Genomic DNA, 21,370 nt, shown 5'->3' with positions numbered 1-21,370 from the left:
AAAATAGTATATGAGCATCTGTGTGTGTACCCTGTGTAAATTACAACGGGCAAGGGCCAGACCACTGTTCAAGTTGTCAGCCAACTGCATCCCATTTTTGGTCATATCTCATGTGCGAACTTATCTTTGAACCCTATGGAAGATTAGAGAAGTTTGGATAAGTAACATGAGCGCAAATGTCGCATAAGAGCCTTATCTAGAGACTCTTTTAACTTATAAAAGGATAACAAAAATCCAAACAAAGGTATGCGGTCAAACTCTAAAAACTCATGTGAAAAACTCTATGCTAACTTGAGCGTCGGAGAGTTTTCTTTTGCAGGTACCCCCATTCCAGTCTTCAGGAGGATAAGATGGAGCATCAACATCAATTGAGATTGTTTGTGGTGAATATCATTTTTTGCCCAAACATCTTTGGCGCCGACTAAGGGGACATATGTTCCCGTACCTTCAGAAAGTCATGCTTGATCAGTTGAAGATCAAAAAACAGACGTCTTAATCTTCTCCTCCATCACGTCTAAACTCGATTCATGGCGATACTGGTTTGCGCATCCTTTTTGTCTATGTATTTTTAATATACATGTCTTCGTATACATAAGCATATGATACCCAGTAATCTTGGTTCATGTCTTTGTACGGATATTTAACAAAGTCAATAATGATTTCTTTCGATCTTCAAAGTTTCATGAACTGTTATTGTCTTTAAGAATGAGTATTCATTTAGTACTCAATCTGACGGATCCAGCAATAACCATCTCCTACCAGGGGAAACTGTACTTTGGCTTCCGTCAAGTCAACTTGCAAATAGTCACTCTTACCTGACCTGTAGATCTTGACGTGGTTGCATATGTTAATTTAACTATACACTTGCGACTCAAATTCCCAGGGGACTGCCTCTGTCATGTTAGCTTCTCAATTTGTAATTATTTGATCTCGGTGAATTTCCCATTTTTACTATTTCATCAGCTGCATATACCTTTTTTGGCGTCTGTTAGCTAAATAATAATATTATTTGGTTCAATCATAGACCTAACATTTCATTGAGAACAGGCTACACCATGATGTTGGTGACATCTTTTCTATATATGAGGGTGGTTATACATCTACAGCTGCAGAACCTTCACCTGCGCTTTCGGCATCAATCAACCATAACAGTATCCGTCTAGATTACTATATTGAGAAGTCAGACCATATCCTACCCATTTACTTCATTAGCTAACTGCTAGTGGGGGCGAAAATTAGGTATGTATTGGAATTTAGGACTTCTATGATTATGGCTAAACTATTCAAACTTGAGTCCACATCGAACGTACTGCAGACATGCGATATCAAGGGACTTCACCTTAAAAGAGTCACTCCGAAGACGTATAATCCGGTGGGTCGTCGTCCTTGCCGTGTCAGCCTACAAGCACCATCAATTGGGGAAGAATTCATCTTACTCACATCTCTTTCAAAATCTTCTTGCCCATCCTTTTTGTTTTTACGAATTCCTTGTTTCTACGATATATGGTCATTGGATTTTCTATGGAAGGTCTCAGAGAGATGCACAGATGCGGAAACTTATATACAGGCACTGGCACGTACACACAAATCTGCGTCCATTGACTCCTAACATATATACCCATCTCGATAACCATCTTGAATTTGAGTCCCTTGATTGATTTATTCCATTGCACTGGATTTAGTGGTACACGTATTTGCATTAACGAAAATCTTTGGAGGAAAGAGAGCGTGAGTGTGATGAGTACACAGCATACTCCAAGCCAGCTACAACTGCAAATGGGGGCGACATGGTGCTCAACTACATAGCTAATGGGGAAGACTAAATCATACCTTCAGATTTCTTAACCCCTTAAAATATTAAGGGTTAAGAGGAGGCGATGTGTGTACCCTGTGTAAATTACAACGGGCAAGGGCCAGACCACCTGTTCAAGTTGCCAGCAAACTGCAGTCCATTTTTGGTCAATATCTCATGTGCAAACTTATCTCTGAACCCTATGGAAGATTCGAGAAGTTTGGATAAGTAACATGAGCGCAAATGTCGCATAAGAGCCTTATCTAGAGACTCTTTTAACTTATAAAAGGATAACAAAAATCCAAACAAAGGTATGCGGTCAAACCCTAAAAACTCATGTGAAAAATTATATGCTAACTTGAGCGTCGGAGAGTTTTCTTTTGCAGGTACCCCCATTCCAGTCTTCAGGAGGAGAAGATGGAGCATCAACATCAATTGAGATTGTTTGTGGTGAAGATCATTTTTTGCCCAAACAATCTGCTTAATTCGTATTGGGTAGGTATGCGAAAGGGAACGCATATGAACCGGTTCGTGAATTCAAGGAGCTAAGGTAAACTACTGGGTATGCATACTCTTAAGCTATTCACGAACTCAAGCCCTTAAGGTACGCGTACTGGGTATGCATACCTCCCCCATTCGTGAATTCTGAACTCCTTGGTACTGTTAGAGCACTGATCGGTCAAACTCGCAAGAGTTGCTATCTCAACCTTGTTTGTCAATGTTAGTGATCCAAACTATAAGTCTTGATTTCTAGTCTACTTATAGTGATGTCTCGGACTAGGATAGATTGTGTAGTTGAGCATTAGACTTCACGGCATTCATCAATTGAAGACGAAGAACTACTAAGGAGAGCTTGTGGAACATCATCAAAAAAAGGTATGGGGAGACTAAAACTCATCTATCACTTGGAAAGTCTATTTCTACTATATCTCCTATATTGAGACAAAAGTCGTATTACTATATAGCATTCGATCATACACGTTTGGGATTTCGAGCTGAGTTTAACTCGCTTACATATTTCTCGAAATATGTGTTGGTAAGCTTTCGCTTCAACCAAGTTCATCTTATATTTTTGACGAAAGTCAAAAGATGATCATGTGAAAATCGCCGAGTAACATCTTACATGGTTTGTGTGATACAATCATTTGGTGTAGACTTGGAATGTTTAATTATGATTATTTCAATATCTTGAAAATTGCTTTAATGCTAATAGTGTGTGAAAATGGCTGTTGTCATCCTCTAAGAAAGTTTCGATGATTGAAATAAAGTTTAGAACTATTGGATTATGAACATAGTATGCATTCTTGTATGTATGTGATCCATGACCGGAACTATAGTATGCATACTTGTAGTCGTGGAATTCCGGGAACCAAGTACACGTACCGGTACGCATACTTGCGTAAGGTATAGGTCCGGGAATTTCTGCTGGGTTTTGGAAGTGTACTAAGGCATTCTTACCCGTTCGCATACTGGCGAACCCAAACTCAGGCCGACTACTTACGTATGCGTACCCGTATGCATACTTGAGTGGTTAAAGTTCTAAAATCGGTTGGCTCATGAACTAATACATTTATATATTAAGGAATGCATTCTTTGCAAACTATGGCTATAATGTTCATGAATTGATTCGAGTGAATCAAACCGATTTTGCTTCGATTATGTTCTTGTATACTTCTATGAGAATATAGCAATTGAACGACTCTTTAACTAGTTTCATTTGAGTCATTTGAATTAGTTATGGTTAAGATGAATAAGTTTGATACGAGAGTGTTGATATAGCTAACCTCGGTTAATAACGTAGCAGAAGCGTATAACTTGGATCAAGGATCCAAAAGATAATGAAAACTAGTGTGAAATCAATAGATTCACAAAAGTTATAGCAAACTAGAGAACAATAATAAATAAATAAAATATCTTTGATAAATCAATAAGTTAATCATGTTGAATGTGTAGAAATTCTACAAGGCTATGCCTTCTTATATAGGCTTCACTATTTCCTAAAAGTAATAAAACTAGAAAAGGAAATCATACTAAACTAGGAAACTAATATGTTATAGAGTAGTTCTAAAATAGGGAAATCATAAATTAGGAAATAATACTAGAAATAGAATATGGTTTGACTCTAATGTCAAACATGGGTGACTTGGTATAGATGTTTTACATCAGGCCCCCCTTCTTGAAAAGAACTCGACCCCGAGTTTGGTGTTGGAAGAGAAACATCGTCGCCGTTAAAGTAAGGAAAGATATCCTTAACATTGAATGTGGACGAAATATTCATATTAGCTGGGAGGTCGACAACATATGCATTGTTGCTGATCTTCTTGAGAATGCGGATGGGACCAATCTTCTTATACTTCGTTTTGTTGTAAGTACCCGTCGAAAAACGATCCTTGCTTAAGTACACCATAACCAGATCACCAACTTCATAGGATTGAAAACGACGTCGACGATCAGCATCTAGCTTGTACTTGGCATTAACAACTTCCAAGTTTTTCTTTACCTTTTCATGTAACACTTGTAGAGACTCTATCATGTGATCCGCCAAAACATTGGAACTAGGAATGGATGGTAAAGAGATTAGATCCAATGTATGATTAGGAACCTTGGAATAAACAATCTGAAAAGGTGCATAACCTGTAGATCGATTAGGAACTGAATTATAGGAGAACTCAGCTTGAGCGAGAGATAGATCCCATTGTCTAGGCTTGTTTCTGGATAAACAACGAATAAGATTCCCTAATGATCGGTTTACTACTTCAATTTTTCCATCTGTTTGTGGGTGAGCTGTGCTACTAAACTGCAGTTTGGTTTGGAGACGAGTCCAAAGTGTCTTCCAAAACCAACTTATGAACTTAGTGTCTCGATCAGAAGTAATGGTCTTTGGAATACCATGTAAACGGACTATCTCACGGAAGAAAATTTTTTTCGTAGTCACAACATCCATAGTCTTCTTGCAAGGAATAAAATTTGCCATTTTTGAGAAGCGATCAACAACCACAAAAACAGAATCATGAGCTCTTTGGGTTCTTGGTAATCCTAGCACAAAATCCATTGAGATATCTTCCCAAGGAGCATCTGGAACTGGAAGAGGAATGTATAATCCTGTATTTTGTGCATGACCTTTACTTCGTTGAAAAACCATACAACGTCGCACAAAATCGTGGACATCCTTTTTGAGAGAATTCCAAAAGTAACGAGCTTAGACTAGAGATATAGTCTTATCTCGCCCGAAATGGCCAGAAAGACCACTACTATGTAACTCCTTAATAAGGTGTTCACGAATGGAACCATCATGAATGCATAAGCGGCTACCTATAAAAAGAAACCCATTATGTAAAACAAAATTACCCGTACCTTGTTGTGCGGAGGAACATTTATGCCATAGTAAGGAAAAGTACGGATCGTTAGGATATAAGGGAGTCAAAGGCAATCACTTCAGCACGGATAGTAATAAGGAGTAATTCACAGGCACTATGATTTGTGAAACGGCTTAGTGCATCTGCAACCTTGTTGTTCAAACCAAACTTGTGGTGAATAGAGAACGTATATTCTTGCAAGGTAGAAATCCAACTTGCATGCATTCTATTGGATGGTGATTGATTCTGAATATACTTGAGGGCTTGGTGATCAGTATACAAGAAAAAATCCTTGTGTATTAAGTAGTGTCTCCATTTTTGTAGTGCACGAATCACAGCATAGAACTCTAACTCATAGGTAGACCACTTTTGACGAGCTTCAGTGAGTTTTTCACTAAGAAATTCAATGGGTTTACCTTTCTGGGACAAAACAGCACCAACTCCTAATATTGAAGCATCGAAATGTACTTCAAAAAGCTTGTTGAAATCAGGTAGTGCAAGGATAGGAACAGAAGTAAGTCGTTGTTTTAGTAATTGAAATCTCGATTCAGCTTTATCTGTCCATAAGAACCTTTTATCCTTCCAACTGTCAGTAATAGGAGCTGGGATAGAGCCGAAATCCCTTATAAATCGACGGTAAAAGGAAGCTAAACCATGAAAACTTCGAGCTTCAGATGTTGTCTTCGGAGTAGGCCAATCACGAATAGCTGTGATTTTGGAATCATCTACTTGAATACCATCAGCAGAAACAATGTAACCCAAAAACAGAACCTTAGAAGTGAAAAATTGACACTTCTTTAGATTAATAAATAATTCATTCTCCTTGAAAGCGTTGAAAACATCCCACAAATAAGAGCGATGTTCCTCTTCAGATTTAGAATAGATAAGGATATCATCGAAATAAACCACAAAAAACTTACCAATGAAAGGTTGTAGGACTTGATTCATAAGCCTCATAAACGTACTTGGAGCATTAGACAAACCAAATGGCATAACAAGCCACTCGAAGAGACCATCCTTTGTCTTAAACGCAATCTTCCATTCATCTCCAAGTCGTATTCGGATCTGATGATACCCACTTTTAAGATCAATCTTAGAAAATATTATGGAACCGGAGAGCATATCAAGCATATCATGTAATCTTGGAATTGGGAAACGATAGCGGATTGTGATCTTATTAATATCTCTACTGTCGATACACATACGCCAAGTTCCATATTTTTTAGGCACAAGAAGGGCTGGAACAACACAAGGGCTGGAACAACACAAGGGCTCAAACTAGGTTGTGTGAAACCTTTAGACAGCAATTCATCCACTTGTCCTCGAAGTATATCGTGCTCCTTAGGTTTCATACGCTAGTGTGGAAGATTAGGTGTAGATACCGTCGAAATCGGTTAGGATCTCTAAATATCCAAAATGGGAATCACACGTGGAAATAATTATTATTCGAAGCCACCACCAAACTTAGGGAATTGAGACCCAAAAGAAACACTGGTCCAAAACAGAGAAATAATTCGGGAATTAAGATACGGGATAGGAAGGTGTGAGGCACCTAACTCGTCCAAGCCGAAACTTGGCCCCTATTTTATAATTGGGATTTTAGGATTTTGACCGTTAGACAAAATAGAAAATTTAAACTCATATAAATATAACACATAAATATTAGATGTCCAAAATTGGCAATTATCCAACGCCGTAGAAATCTGATCTCAAAACAAAGAAACAATTATTAAAACAACCATAAATTATTATTATTATTATTATTATTATTAACGTGCTCCATGATGTGCAACCAAAAATAATGAATCAAATATCTAAATTAAAATCATCAATATCATAGCATTATTATTATTATTAAACGAAATTGGCAGAGTAACCGAGAATGATAACAATCATGCAACACTTACTGATGGTTACGAGGGGTGCGGGAGAAAAACGAATCAAGTCAAATATTATTGATACCGAATCTATGAGTCAGGAATAGCTGTAACACCTTTCTTATTAATTAATCTCTACTGCATACGAAAGAAACGTGATGAAAGAAGGGTGAACAAAAGACAGTGGATTGACTTCCTACTTAAGTTGTAAATCAGTAAACAATCTTTTGGAAGTCTAATTAATTATCAAAATGATCAACCAAATACAATAAGCTTATAGAAACGGCGGAAACCTGCTTTGGCTGATAGCACTGTAATGAATATGTTACTTAGATTAATTATGATAACCAACTATGCCGTCGCTTCACAAATCGTATCCACACTTCTATTCGACAACAGACCACCAACTTATGCTAGCTCTTTTCTTCAAAGTTTTTCTCTGATTTTGTCTCCCTAATGTTTACTGTTCCGAAAATTTTCCTCCCCCAAACTCATGAAATAGCTCCCTATTTATACCTTTTCCAATCATCTAAGACCCTAGGATTGAATGCCTACGATTAAACGGTTGTACTCTAAAACCTAAATATTATTACTTATTTTAAAAAAATAGTGGAAATTGATTAAATATCCTTCCTTTTGAAAGGCTTCACAAATATCCTTAGTGACATAATTAAAATTATTAGATTTTTTTTCCTTCTCGTATTCCCATTTTTAACCTTTCTATCTTATACGGCTTCTTCTTTATTTTTCATTCGCATAAAAATGAATGAAACTCTCCACAGTCTTCGTTGCTGCACTACCAGAATCATCTTCGTCGCCGCCACCACCTCTATCTTCATCACTGCCATTATCAGTTCCGTCACTACCTAATCCACCACCTACATCACCACACCCAACTCTTAAACCAACCGTTTTATATTAATTTCAACTTGATTTAGGTATACAAATTAAATCTGCTGGAGAATCAATGAGAAAATAGCCTTCCGAACTTAGATTTGAGTGGTGGAGGATGTTAAATCGCAACTCTTTTAGTTGATAATGGTGGTGGTGGTGGCAGTGGAGGAGGTTATCGAATCAATGTTCCATTATTTGATGATGGTGGTGATCATGGAGATGGAGGAAATTATTTAATCAAATTTCCAAATCAGAAACTTGAATTGAAGTTTTCAATCTTTAAAAGATTTGATGTTATGAAGTCTTCTTCATTCTCGATTAAAATTACTTTCAGTTTCCGAGAGATTAGAGATTAAAGGTTTGTTTCGTTTTCTGGGATACATTTTATATCCAATCTAATTTATTTTTCATTTTGCATGTATAATGAAACAATTTAGTCACATGTTTGCTATTGAATTACTGATTACTTACTGAGGCTTATACATGACTATTTGGTATTTTATGATGCCCATAGGTAAGCTATTTTGTTTTCCAAAATCTTGCATAGAAACTCGATCACATTTGGCAACCACATTGGAATTTCATGAAAAATTGATTTTATGAACTCTTTAATTATCATGTATGTTACAATAGCAATCATCATTAGTTTCTCCTTTTTTCTGCTCTTGTTCCATTTGTATATGATTTTGAGTATTTCATAACCATTGTTTAATTAGTTTGTCCCCTTTGATGGATGTTTTTTATTTGGTATAGTTTAAAGATTGGATGTTTTCTGTGATACTAGATAAATTGACGCATGCGGCTTTTAAAAAGTATTTTGGACAAGAGATTGCCAGGAAGTGGAAGAGTAATGTTTGGGTCATTAAGAAGGGATTAAAAGTTCCTCTGTTCAAGACTGTGTTGCTTAAATACTATGACCAGGGACTAAAAGAGGCTAATAAGTCCTCCATAAGATCCCAGAAGGGGTGGCCTTGCTATCAAGACAAGTTTTACGTTGTACTGTACTAAGTGTAACAAATCGCGTAGGTTCCATCTAACTTCCACGGAAGAGTGTGTCGAGTTCACCATGATGCATCCATTGACGCTAACTGGAAATGTACGGACCTTCTATTCCACAAGTAAGTTCTTTCATGACCTTGTCAAAGGATAATAATAATGCAGTCTTGAGTTGTCGTCTTTGAACATTTAGGAGGATGCCAATAATTTTTTATGGGATAAACTATTATTGTTGATCCAATTATGGGATCAATCCTTGTTGTTGACCCAATTTTTATGGGATCAACTACGGTTGTTGATCCATCTATGAGATCAACCACCGTTGTTGACCCAATTTTTTATTGGATTAACTACTGTTGTTGACGCCATTTATTAGGTTGGTAGTAATGAAACTATTATATTTGTATTTGATATTTTTGATGGTGGTGGAAGGTATAATTGTGGTGGTTGTTTGTGTTTGCGGCAGTGGTGTGGATGTTCCAATATAGTGTTGGTGCTTGTTGCTATGTGACCGCATTTCCTTAGACTAGTATAATTATGATTGTAGTTTAAATGCTTGGTTTTTATAGATGTAAATTCTTCGGATGTTGAATTTGTGGTGCAATGGTAGCATGACTGACTCCATGTCAGATGATGCGTGTTCGACTCACGCCAAGTTCACTCGTATATCCTTTTTTCGTGTTAAATTTGGTTCTTGACTCCATTTACATGGATCAACTACTGTTGTTGATCCCCTAAATTGGATCAACTTCTACTGTTGATCCCTTTTTTTGTATCAACTACTGATGTTGATCCCCTAAGTCGGATAAACTTCTACTGTTGATCCTTTTTTTTTTGGATCAACTACTGATGTTGATTTCCTAAGTTGGATAAACTTCTACTGTTGATCCCTTTTTTTTTTCTGGATCAATTACTGTTATTGATACAAAATATCTATACCAATGGTGGTGGTTGTGGCGGCGGGTGGCGGTGGCGGGTTGATGGCAGCGTCAGTGGCCACGGCGGCGAATTAGTGGTGGTTGTGGCGGCGGTGGTGGTGGAAGATTGTCGGTGGTGGTGAAATGGTGGCGGTGGCGGCAGACTGGTGGTGGTGGTGGCGTACTGGTGGTGGTGGAGTCAGTGGTGGTGATGGACTGGTGGTGGTGGTGGAAGACAGGTGATGGGGGAGTCAGTGGTGGTGGCGGACTGGTGGTGGTGGAGTCGGTGGTGGTGGTGGAGTCAGTAGTGGTGGCCGACTGGTGGTGGTGGAGTCACTGGTGGTGGTGGTGACGGACTGGTGGTGGTGGAGTCAGTGGTGGTGGCAGACTGGTGGTGGTGAAGTCACCGGTGGTGGCGGACTGGTGGTGGAGTGGTGGTGGCAGTTGGTAGGTGGCAAAGGCGGATCTACATGTCGACTTGGGCTGGCTTAAGCCAGCCCAAAGTCAAGGAAATCTAAAATTTTTAGAGTGGTATTGGGTTTGATAAAAAAAATTCATGCCTAAATCATAGGCTTAAGCCACCCCCAAAAATCCACTAAGTTTTCAAGCCACCCCTAACTTCATTTTCCAGTTCCGCCATGGGTAGGTGGTGGTCGTTGAAGGTTGGTGGTGGAATATTTGTTGAATATTGTTGGTGAGGGTATTAATGTAATCTAATATTAAATGGATAAGGTTATTAAAAAGTAGGGATATATTTATTGTTGTATAAGGACATATTTATTGGATGTCAAAACTAGGGACATATAAATAATGTACCCCAAAAAATATTATTCTCATTTCAAAACTAGTCATAAAAATCCAAGGTGACCAAACTTGTGGTATAAAAACCCCACTCAAATGTTGGGATCCATTAAAACTACATCGTAAACAAAATTGATACAAAACCCCCAAATTTTTAAAAATTGGTACAAAAACCCCAAATTTTAATATTGGTTTCATCAAATTTTATTTTGGTTTCATCAAATTTTATGATGAAACCAAAATAAAATACGATGAAACCAATATTGAAATTTGGGGTTTTTGTGTTATTTTTGTTCTTTTTGGAATTTTTGTGTTACTTTTATTTTCATGGGTTTTTTGTGGATGGGTAGTGACACTTTTGAAGTTATAACTCGCGGAACGTTCTCATTTTCATAAATTCGGATATTATTACCATAATGCAAAAGATTTCATTTAAACTTAGGATTTTAGTTGAAGGAAAGACTTGAGAGTAAAGGAACTTGGCATGTTGACATTTTGAGGTGACGACTAGCTAAACGGGATAACTAGCGGACTCTTGGGAACGGACAAGACTTGGTGGACCTTTAACATTGGTCGTACTAGTTGGAGCACGTCCAGCTAATGACCTTTGGTGCTGATTAGTGGATTTTCAAAAGTGTACGAACCTGGTGGATTCATTAAAGTCCAACATACTTGGTGGATGTTTTGGTGGGTACATTTCCTATGAACTAAAAGTCCACTCATGACTAAAATGTGGTGATGCTAAACCTAGCCATGTTTGGGATGCATAAGCACGACTTCCGACTGGGCTTGTAACGGAATTGACTCTAGACCATTTCGGATACGACTTTGCGGCCAGTTTATGCAAAATTGGGGTGTCTACATTAGGCAAACTTGCACCAGGCATGAAATCTATTTGGTGTTGAATATTTCTCATAGGTAGCAAAGAATCAGGCATATCAGATGGTAAAACACATGCAAACTCATCTAGTAAGGACTGCACTTGAGTAGGAATAGTTGTAGGAAGGTCAGGAGTAGAAGGTTGTACAACTAAGGCATAGATTGTGCCTGATTCTTGTACATCAGCTAATATGTTTGAGGAAACCAACATCGTAGTCTCTTCTTGTTGTAGACTTGGCTTAGGTTTCGCATAAGATGGTTGTAATATGATTCTGTTTCCATTGTACACGAATGAATAGTATTAGCTTTACCTCTATAGTCACATCCACATCATATAGCCATGGGGGTCCAAGTAATATATGGCAAGCACTAATATCCACAACATCATAGACCACTGTCTCATTGTAAGTCCCAATTTTAAACGACACAAGATATTGAGAATCTACATTCTTCTTGCTGTTATTGTCAATCCAACCAATAGAATATGGGTTAGGATGCAGATGAGTAGACAATTACAACGTATCCACCAATCCATATGAAACAATGTTTTGACAACTACCACTGTCAATGATCATATCACAAATCTTATTCTGGACACGACATTGAGTGCGGAACAAACGATTACGAGTTGGATAGTCAACACGAGGAACAGATAATAGATTTCGAATAACATAGCAATAATCTCCTTCATCTCCTTTCTCTGCATATGTAGGAATATCTCCCATATTTCCAATGGCTTCTTCACTTTCTTCCTCATACACATCAGTCGGCTCTTCTTCGGTCATCAATGTACGCCCACTTCTACATTGGTTTGATGTATGACCTGGTTGCTTACACTTATAGTACTTGTTTTCAGTTGGGTATGCATAAGGATTTTGAGATTTTGGTCTAATGGGTGGAGCATTACTAGGCTGGGGTGGAGGTGGTGGAGTCTTTGTGGTAGGTGGGGTTTAGGAAGAATATGGTTGGGTGGTAGTGGTAGTGGTAGTAGGATAAGTACGAGACTGGAAGGGAGAAGGTTGTTGCCTATTAGGAAAATTTTGAAACGAAGGTTTTCTAGGGTAAGAGAATGAGGATTTTGGGTATGGTTGTGGAGAAAGCATGAAAGATTCTATCTTTAGAGCATTATTAATGACAACATGAAGAGAAGTGTATTGTTGAATAGCTAACCTTTCTTGTATACTACAATCAAGTCCATCGATAAACCGCCCAATTGTTTGATCAACCTTCTCATTCATCTGGTTCCGAGATAACAAACGGGAAAATCATGTTACATATTCTTGTACCGTGGCGATAATTTTGCAAACTGATGAACAAGGTTTGCATGTAGTCCGGAGGAAGAAATCTTTCAACAGTTGTTTCATGGCTGTCCAGGATTGAACTTGTCGCATTCCTTGGTTGGCTCGTTCTAGTTGAAGATGATCCCACCATGAGGAGGCTGGTCCCGTAAGCTTGAAAGAAACAAGTTCTACTTGTTGATCTTCAGGTATGCGCATATAAGCAAGGAAACGATCAACTATACATAACCAATTTAAGAAATCTTCAATGTGTAGAAGTCCATCAAACGGGTTTATATCAGCTTTGGGGGCGATAGGTTTGTGGATTTCCCATGTTCCTTTGCTGGCGCGGTGGTGGAGGATAATAATATGACTCATAATCTTCAACATCAATTGATTGTTGCTTTGTAGAAGATTTGAGCAAGTTTTGGGGAGTAGAGTAAGAGCTGAAATCTTCAAAGAATTCAAATTGTGGGGTTGTGTAAGGTGGACAGGAAGAGTAAGTTGGAGTAGTGAATAATGGATGGTAATATGACTTATTTCTGGAAGTATTGTGGCTGTAAGAAGGTTGGGAAGTGACTGGAGAGGTTCGAAGATGAGTGATGGAGTTGGGAGGGGTAGAAGTATAAGGATGGAAGATTTCAGCTTGGGTTTTAGGTAATTCTCCAACTACCTTCTTTCCTTCGTGTCCCATAAACTTGGTAGAAAATCACTCTTTGAAATCTTCAAAACGTTCATCTATCACTGTGGTTAACTCAGTGGTTAACTCCGTTTTTAGTCTGATTCCCATTGCTTTCACATCAGCTTCTAGGTCTTTCTTCAAACTAGTTCTTAACTCTTCAATCTTCTTATCACCCATGTTAGTGGAGGCTCTCAATCGAGGCTCTGGTACCACCTAACGTAGCGGAAGCGTATAACTTGGATCAAGGATCCAAAAGATAGTGAAAACTAGTGGAAATCAATAGATTCACAAAATCTATAGCAAACTAGAGAACAATAATAACTAAATAAAATATCTTTGATAAATCAATAAGATAATAATGTTGAATGTGTAGAAATTCTACAAGGCTAGGCCTTCTTATATAGGCTTCACTATTTCCTAAAAGTAATAAACCTAGAAAAGGAAATCATACTAAACTAGGAAACTAATATGTTCTAGAATAGTTCTAAAATAAGAAAATCATAAATTAGGAAATAATACTAGAAATAGAATACGATTTGACTCTAATGTCAAACATGGGTGACTTGGTCTAGATGTTCTACATCAATTAACTACTGTTGAGCCAACATGATGTACACGTTTAGGTACGGTTACTCAAACCTAAATGAGGGTACATTTGATTTGTGTATAACAAGCTAAGTTCGATCTAAAAGTTGAAAGATATTAGCTTGAGCTAATCAGGTTTTCATCTAACAGTGAGTATTGAATGCTTTGCTACCAAGGTAAGTTAGATTGCAAACCCTGATTTGAAAACTATATAAGGGAGAACTCTAGAAACTGGGAAACCTAATCCCCACACCTCCTGTGTGATACTAATTGCGACTAGGGTCGATTCTCCTTTAACCTTAGGTTTTTCACGAAACCCTGTAGGTTAACGATTTAAAGACTTCATTGGGATTGTGAAGCTAGACCCAACTATTTTCTCTGTAGTTGCGTGTTTTGATCTTGCCTTGTTCTATCGTATTGAGTGCTATCTTCTCTAAGATTTGCTCGAGATTGATTCTCCGATAGGCAAGATAAAATGTAGTCACAAACATTTTCGTCTCATCGTTTGTGATTCTACAACATCTTGTTTCGCTACCATGCGATTAAGATTATTGTGAGGTGATTGATAATACTAGGCTGTTCTTCGGGAATATATATCCGGTTTATCAATTGGTTCTTGTGCACCTTGATTTATCAAAAGACGGAACAAAACTCGTAGGTATTTCTGTGGGAGACAGATTTATCTATTCCAATAGACTTTTCTGTGTGAGACATATTTTTTTATCAAGTCTTCGACTTTGGGTCGTAGCAACTCTTGGTTGTGGGTGAGATCAGCTAAGGGAATCAAGTGCGTAGAATCCTGTTGGGTTTCAGAGATGTAAGGAGCACAACTGTACCTTGATCGGTGTGAGATTGGTTAGGTCTCAACTACATTCCAGTACGAAGTTCTTTGGTAGTAGGCTAGTGTTTGTAGCGGCTTAATACAATATAGTGTTAAAAGATGGACTAGGTCCCGTTTTTTTTTTGTATTTACGGTTTTCCTCGTTAACAAAACTTCTGGTGTTTGTGTTACTTCTTTTCCACATTATATTTTGTTATATAATAGAAATATCACAGATTGTGCATTGAATCGATCAATTGATAAATCCAACCATTGGTTGTTGATTGAAATTGATTGATCCTTGAACATTGGTATTTGGTACCGTTCAAGTTATTTCTCTTATATTCAATCGGCCTCGCAAATTCCTATTTGCTGATTGCAGATTGAATTGAGAGATAGAGATATAAAACTCTTTGATATACTTTTCTTTAGATTGATTCTGACTGTCTAGTTGATTCTCTTGAAAGTATATTGGAGTTTGCCTATTCAGATTGCCGAACAAAATATTGGGTATGGTTGTTAGACCCCCGCTTTTTCAATTGGTATCAGAGTAGGCAAACACGTTTAAAGACCTAATAAGTCTGTGTTTGTAGGAATCTGACTATGGACGATAATATCTCTGACAATGCATCACCGGTTCAGAAACATTCTAACCTGGTGGAAAGTCTTGTTTTTCTGAGAAATCTCTCATGTCTTCTCCATCATCTAAAACTGTGTATAATTGGGAAGCACGCCTAGACGAACAACTGGATGAACCCTCTGATGAAAGTGATTCAGAAGAGGGACAATATGTTGATGAGGAAGTCTCACAGTACATCAAGCTTTTTGATCATCTCCTAAAGAAAGAAAAGTTAACTTCTTGCTTGGCTGAATTTCTGACTCCTCTCTGTCTTGAAAATAAGAAAATGAGAAAACTCTTTAAGGGATATGACTGTGGTTATAGTTTGCACTTAAAGATCGTGAGGAAGATCTATGTTCAAACAATTTTGAATGTGATGAACTTCGTCAAAATCTCTTTGAGTTGAAAGAAAGACTTGTAGAAACCGATGCAAGGTATGACTCTCAACAAAATTGTTTAAAAGACAGAAAAAAAAAGTTTTTCTCACCCGAGAGAAACAATTGGAGACTGATCTTAGTGCTTCTCTTGAGAAGATTAAATCCTTGGAAGAGAATTTGAAAAAAAATCAATTTTAGCTCTACAAAATTGTCTTCTATGCTAGGAGCATGTAAAGATCATCGTGATACACGTGGTCTGGACTATAAAGGTATATACGCTCCAAGTACTAGTAAGATCAATTGTGTTCTTCCTAATAATCTTCCTCAAGATGAAAATTTCACCAACAGTAAAAGTGAAAAACTCTCTTCAGCAACAGATGTCTCTAGAAACCAAGAATGTCATCCCTCTAAGACTGCTCAGTTGAGAACGGTTAAAAACATTCCTGTCAACTGCTATTATTGCGGAAAGAAAGCTCACATTGAAAGAAGATGCCACCTTCGTTTATGAAATGAAAAACTTCATAACATTCTTGTCTGGATGTCTAAAGAAGTAATCAAACCCGGTTCTCAGTGTATCGTTAGAAATTTATCTCACAATCATGAAAAGTGTTGTGATGGGAAAATTCCTGATTATGAATATAACACAACTTCTGCTTACAACGGTAAAAAAAATAATGTTATATGGATGACTGATAACTCTGAAAAGTCTGTAAAACGAAAAAAGGGTTCGAAGGAAGAAGAAAACTTCAAATTCCTCTCTTTTCTTCAAAGATGATCTTGCTCCAAAAATAAGTGTTCCCGATTATATTCACATCAATAATTGTGTTTCAGAGCTCAAGACCAGTATCAACAGTATCAAGCGCAAGATCAAGAAAGCGAGAAAAGCAGCCGGTTCAGGTAACTCCTGTCCTTCTCTTTTTAATTCTTTTGAAGTTTCACATAAGGCTTCTGATTTGTGTCAAGAAAGTGAAAAGGAAAACATCAATACCTCTGATGAGCTTCATGTTCATCATATTACAACTTGACCATTTCCTTATGTGTATCCTCTGTAAGACCATGAGATGTTACACATAACTCTCAAGAAGATGACTCTTTCTTGATAAAGGGTCTGTGTTGTAAATTTTTTTGTTTTGATCTTGAACCTCCTTTCTGTGCCTTGCTCCGGAAAGTTTTTGTGCCTTGTCCGTCTGATGCTTTGTTTAAAACTTTAGTTTGTTCTTCCTCGATGACAGTTGATATCCAACTTTGTGAACCAAAGCTTCCGGCCATGCGTTCAAAACTTTTTTTTTTTGTGGTTATGGCAAAACATGTTTCTAAACGTTTGCTCCTATGGTTTCCTGGTTTGTGATTCTTGGGTCATAACCATGAATCGTGTGCACACGACCCATTACCAAACAGTTACAAGTGACCCTAGGGTTTCCTTGTGAAAATCACGTGTATATATGTATATCAAGGATTTATTTTGATATATACTTGTTCGATAACGTCAAGACTCTCTTGGATTTTTTTTTGGTTGGCACAATGGAAGGATGCAATGATGACGACAAGTTTAATGATGCAAAAGTTTTTGAACTTCACGAAGAACCCATCTCTATAATTTGCTTTCAAGCAATTGATCATGAAAAATATCTTCCAGTTCAAATGTCTCTTCGATTGGTTGGAAATCTTCTTCAAGATTTTGAGGTCGTTTGTGAACAACTTGAAATTGCACCAAAGAACCTTGCGTTTCTAAAAAACAAGCTAAAGAAAGCATCTGATGAACTCGCACTTGTCCGTTCTTTGGTTGTTGATCGTGTCTAAGTTTTTATTTTTTTGTTGTTTTTGTTCTTTTGATTTTTTACTAGGAAACTTCTTATGAGAATTTATTCTTGTGTTTTTAGGAAGGATAACTAGGTTTGGAATAGCCATTATTGTGAGTACACATAGCTATTGCCAACGTTTTTCATCTTGCAATGTTTTTAGATTTAAATTCTAGGTTATTTGGAAGATGATTTTTGCGGTATTAATCTTTATGGTTTTATATATTGCAAATTGTTATGGGATATGTTGTTTACGTCCGTGAACCTTGATTGTCCCATATTGGTTCAAAAGTTAACTCTATTATATGTTGGTATGAAAATATTGATAAAAGATAGAATGAACTTTTGACTACAAAAGTTAAGCCTATTATGTCATTATGCAAATATTGATGGAAGATAGGATGAACTTTTGTTTACAAAGATTAAGTCTATTATATGTCATTGTGCAAATAGTGATGAAAAATAGAATGAATCTTTGATTATTCAGCAGTATTGGTCTTTCCCTGATCCACATCTTTGTGTATATACTGTGTGGCTCCGTAAGTTCTCTTATGTTGAGCATGACCAATTGAATTGATCATTTTCCTTGTGGTTAATTCAATTGATATTTTTGGATACAAGTTCATGTTTCACGTGATTTGTTAATGTCCAAAGAAATCCTTATCTTCTTGTAAAAGTAAGGTTGCTCTTGTTGTTCTTTCGGGAATGACATTTTATGGGGGAGAGTTCTTAATTGAACTTGTGCTTAGTTTCCAAATCTTTGTGGGGAATGCGGTTGTGGAATATTGTAGGAGTTATCTTGTATCTTTATAAACTCCTTGATGAATACACTAAGTTTCGACTATGTGAAATCATCGAAACAAGTTGGTATGTTGTTCTCTTTTGGTCATGAAGTATTTCTCTATGAAAATTTCATGAGGATCCCACTAGTTTTCGTACCTTTCCCAATTTATATTTACAAAAAAGGGGGAGAATAATGTGTAATTCACACTACAAATACATATGGTTTACGGATCATTGTGTAAGGGGGAGTGGTTTTCATTGTGAGATGAAGTATTGACTAAGGGGGAGTGATACATATCACCATAGTATTGTTGTCAAAGTTGTGATACAATTGGACTTTGATGCTGTGTAATAATTCTATGACAGTGTATAGCAATGATTGAGAGCAACTCATTGTTATAGGTACTGATCTTCAACAACTATGATGCTGAATTGAACACCTTTAGAATCATTGGAGTACTTGGAAGTGACGAAGATTTCGAGTAATGTTGAAGAACCAAGGAGATCAATCATTTGTACGAGAAGCTACAAAGTTTATTTATTTTGTAATCCATATGTATTGATAGTTTTGTCACTAAAATTGACAAAGGGGGAGATTGTTAGAGCACTGCTCGGTCGAACTCGCAAGCGTTGCTATCTCAAGCTTGTTTGTCAATGTTAGTGATCAAAACTATAAGTCTTGATTTCTAGTCTACTTATAGTGATGTCTCAGACTAGGATAGATTGTGTAGTTGAGTATTAGACTTCACGGCGTTCATCAATTGAAGACGAATAAAAACTAAGGAGAGCTTGTGGAACTTCATCAACAAAAGGTATGTGGAGACTAAAACTCATCTATCACTTGGAAAGTCTATTTCTACTCTATCTCCTATATTGACAAAAGTCGTATTACTATATAGTATTCGGTTATACACATTTGGGATTCGAGCTGAGTTTAACTCGCTTACATATTTCTCTAAATATGTGTTGGTAAGCTTTCGCTTCAACCAAGTTCATCTTATATTCTTGACGAAATTCAAAAGATGATCATGTGAAAATCGCCGAGTAACATCTTACATGGTTTGTGTGATACAATCATTTGGTGTAAACTTGGAATGTTTCATTATGATTATTTCAATATCTTGAAAATTGCTTTGATGCTAATAGTGTGTGAAAACAGCTATTGTCATCCTCTAAGAAAGTTTCGATGATTGAAATAGTGTTTAGAATTATTGGATTATGAACATAATATGCGTTCTTGCATGTATGTGATCCATGACCAGAACTATAGTATGCATACCCGTATGCGTACTTGTAGTTGTGGAATTCCGGGTACCAAGTACACGTACCGATACGCATACTTGCGTAAGGTATAGGTCCGAGAATTTACGTTGGGTTTTGGAAGTGTACTAAGGTATTCGTACCCGTTCGCATACTGGCGAACCCAAACTCAGACCGGCTACTTAGGTATGCGTACCCGTATGCATACTTGAGTGGTTAAAGTTCTAAAATCGGTTGACTCATGAACTAATACATTTATATATTAAGGAATGCATTCTTTGTAAACCGTGGCTATAATGTTCATGAATTGATTCGAGTGAATCAAACCGATTTTGCTTCGATTGTGTTCTTGTATACTTCTATGAGAAGATAGCAATTGAACGACTCTTTAACTAGTTTCATTTGAGTCATTTGAACTAGTTGTGGTTAAGATAAATAAGGTTGATATGAGAGTGTTCAATAGCTAACCTCTGTTAACTATTGTTGAGCCAACATGGTGTACACGTTTAGGTACGGTTACTCAAACATAAATGAGGGTACATTTCATTTGTGTATAACAAGCTAAGTTCGATCTAACGGTTGAAAGATATTAGCTTGAGTCTAATCAGGTTTTCATCTAACGGTTAATATTGAATGCTTTGTTACCAACGTAACTTAGATTGCAAGCCCTGATTTGAAAACTATATAACGGAGAACTCTAGCAACTGGGAAACCTAATCCCCACATCTCCTGTGTGATAGTAGTTGCGACTAGAGTCGATTCTTCTTTAACCTTAGGTTTTTAACGAAACCCTGTAGGTTAATGACTTAAAGACTTCATTTGGATTGTGAAGCCAGACCCAACTATTTTCTCTGTAGTTGCGTGTTTTGATCTTGCCCTGTTCTATCGTATTGAGTATTATCTTCTCTAAGATTTGCTCGAGATTGATTCTCCGATAGGCAAGATATAAAGTAGTCACAAACATCTTCGTCTCATCGTTTGTGATTCCACAATATCTTGTTTCGCTACCATGCGATTAAGATTATTGTGAGGTGATTGATAATACTAAGTTGTTCTTTGGGCATATAAGTCCGGTATATCAATTGGTTCATGTGCACCTTGATTTATCAAAAGACGGAACAAAACTCGTAGGTATTTGTGTGGGAGACAGATTTATCTATTCCAATAGACTTTTCTTTGTGAGACAGATTTGTTTATCAAGTCTTCGACTTTGGGTCGTAGAAACTCTTGGTTGTGGGTGAAATCAGCTAAGGGAATCAAGTGCGTAGAATCCTGCTGGGGTTCAGAGACGTAAGGAGCACAACTGTACCTTGATCAATGTGAGATTGGTTAGGGCTCAACTATATTCCAGTATGAAATTCATTGGTAGTAGGCTAGTGTCTGTAGCGGCTTAATACAGTGTGGTATGTTCATGCTACTATCATTTCTTACTAGTACCACTTTTGTCTATTTATGCTTATGTGAACTTTTTCTCAGTACCATTGTAACTATCCCATCTCTTAACTTAATTCTGGTAAACCTCATCCTTCCTGCAGGTGAAATTATGGCCATTGCTTGGGCACCAAAGAAAATTCGTGTGGGTTAGTAAAGTTTCTTTTTTTTTTTCATCTTCTTTCAATCTCCAAGTTCTCTTTTCTAGTTTGATCTTACATTGGT

Source organism: Papaver somniferum, chromosome 7 (genome assembly GCF_003573695.1).
Source record: "Papaver somniferum cultivar HN1 chromosome 7, ASM357369v1, whole genome shotgun sequence".
Taxonomy (NCBI): Eukaryota; Viridiplantae; Streptophyta; class Magnoliopsida; order Ranunculales; family Papaveraceae; genus Papaver; species Papaver somniferum.
The sequence above is the reverse complement of the archived record's forward strand: the minus strand, read 5'-3'. Positions refer to the sequence as shown.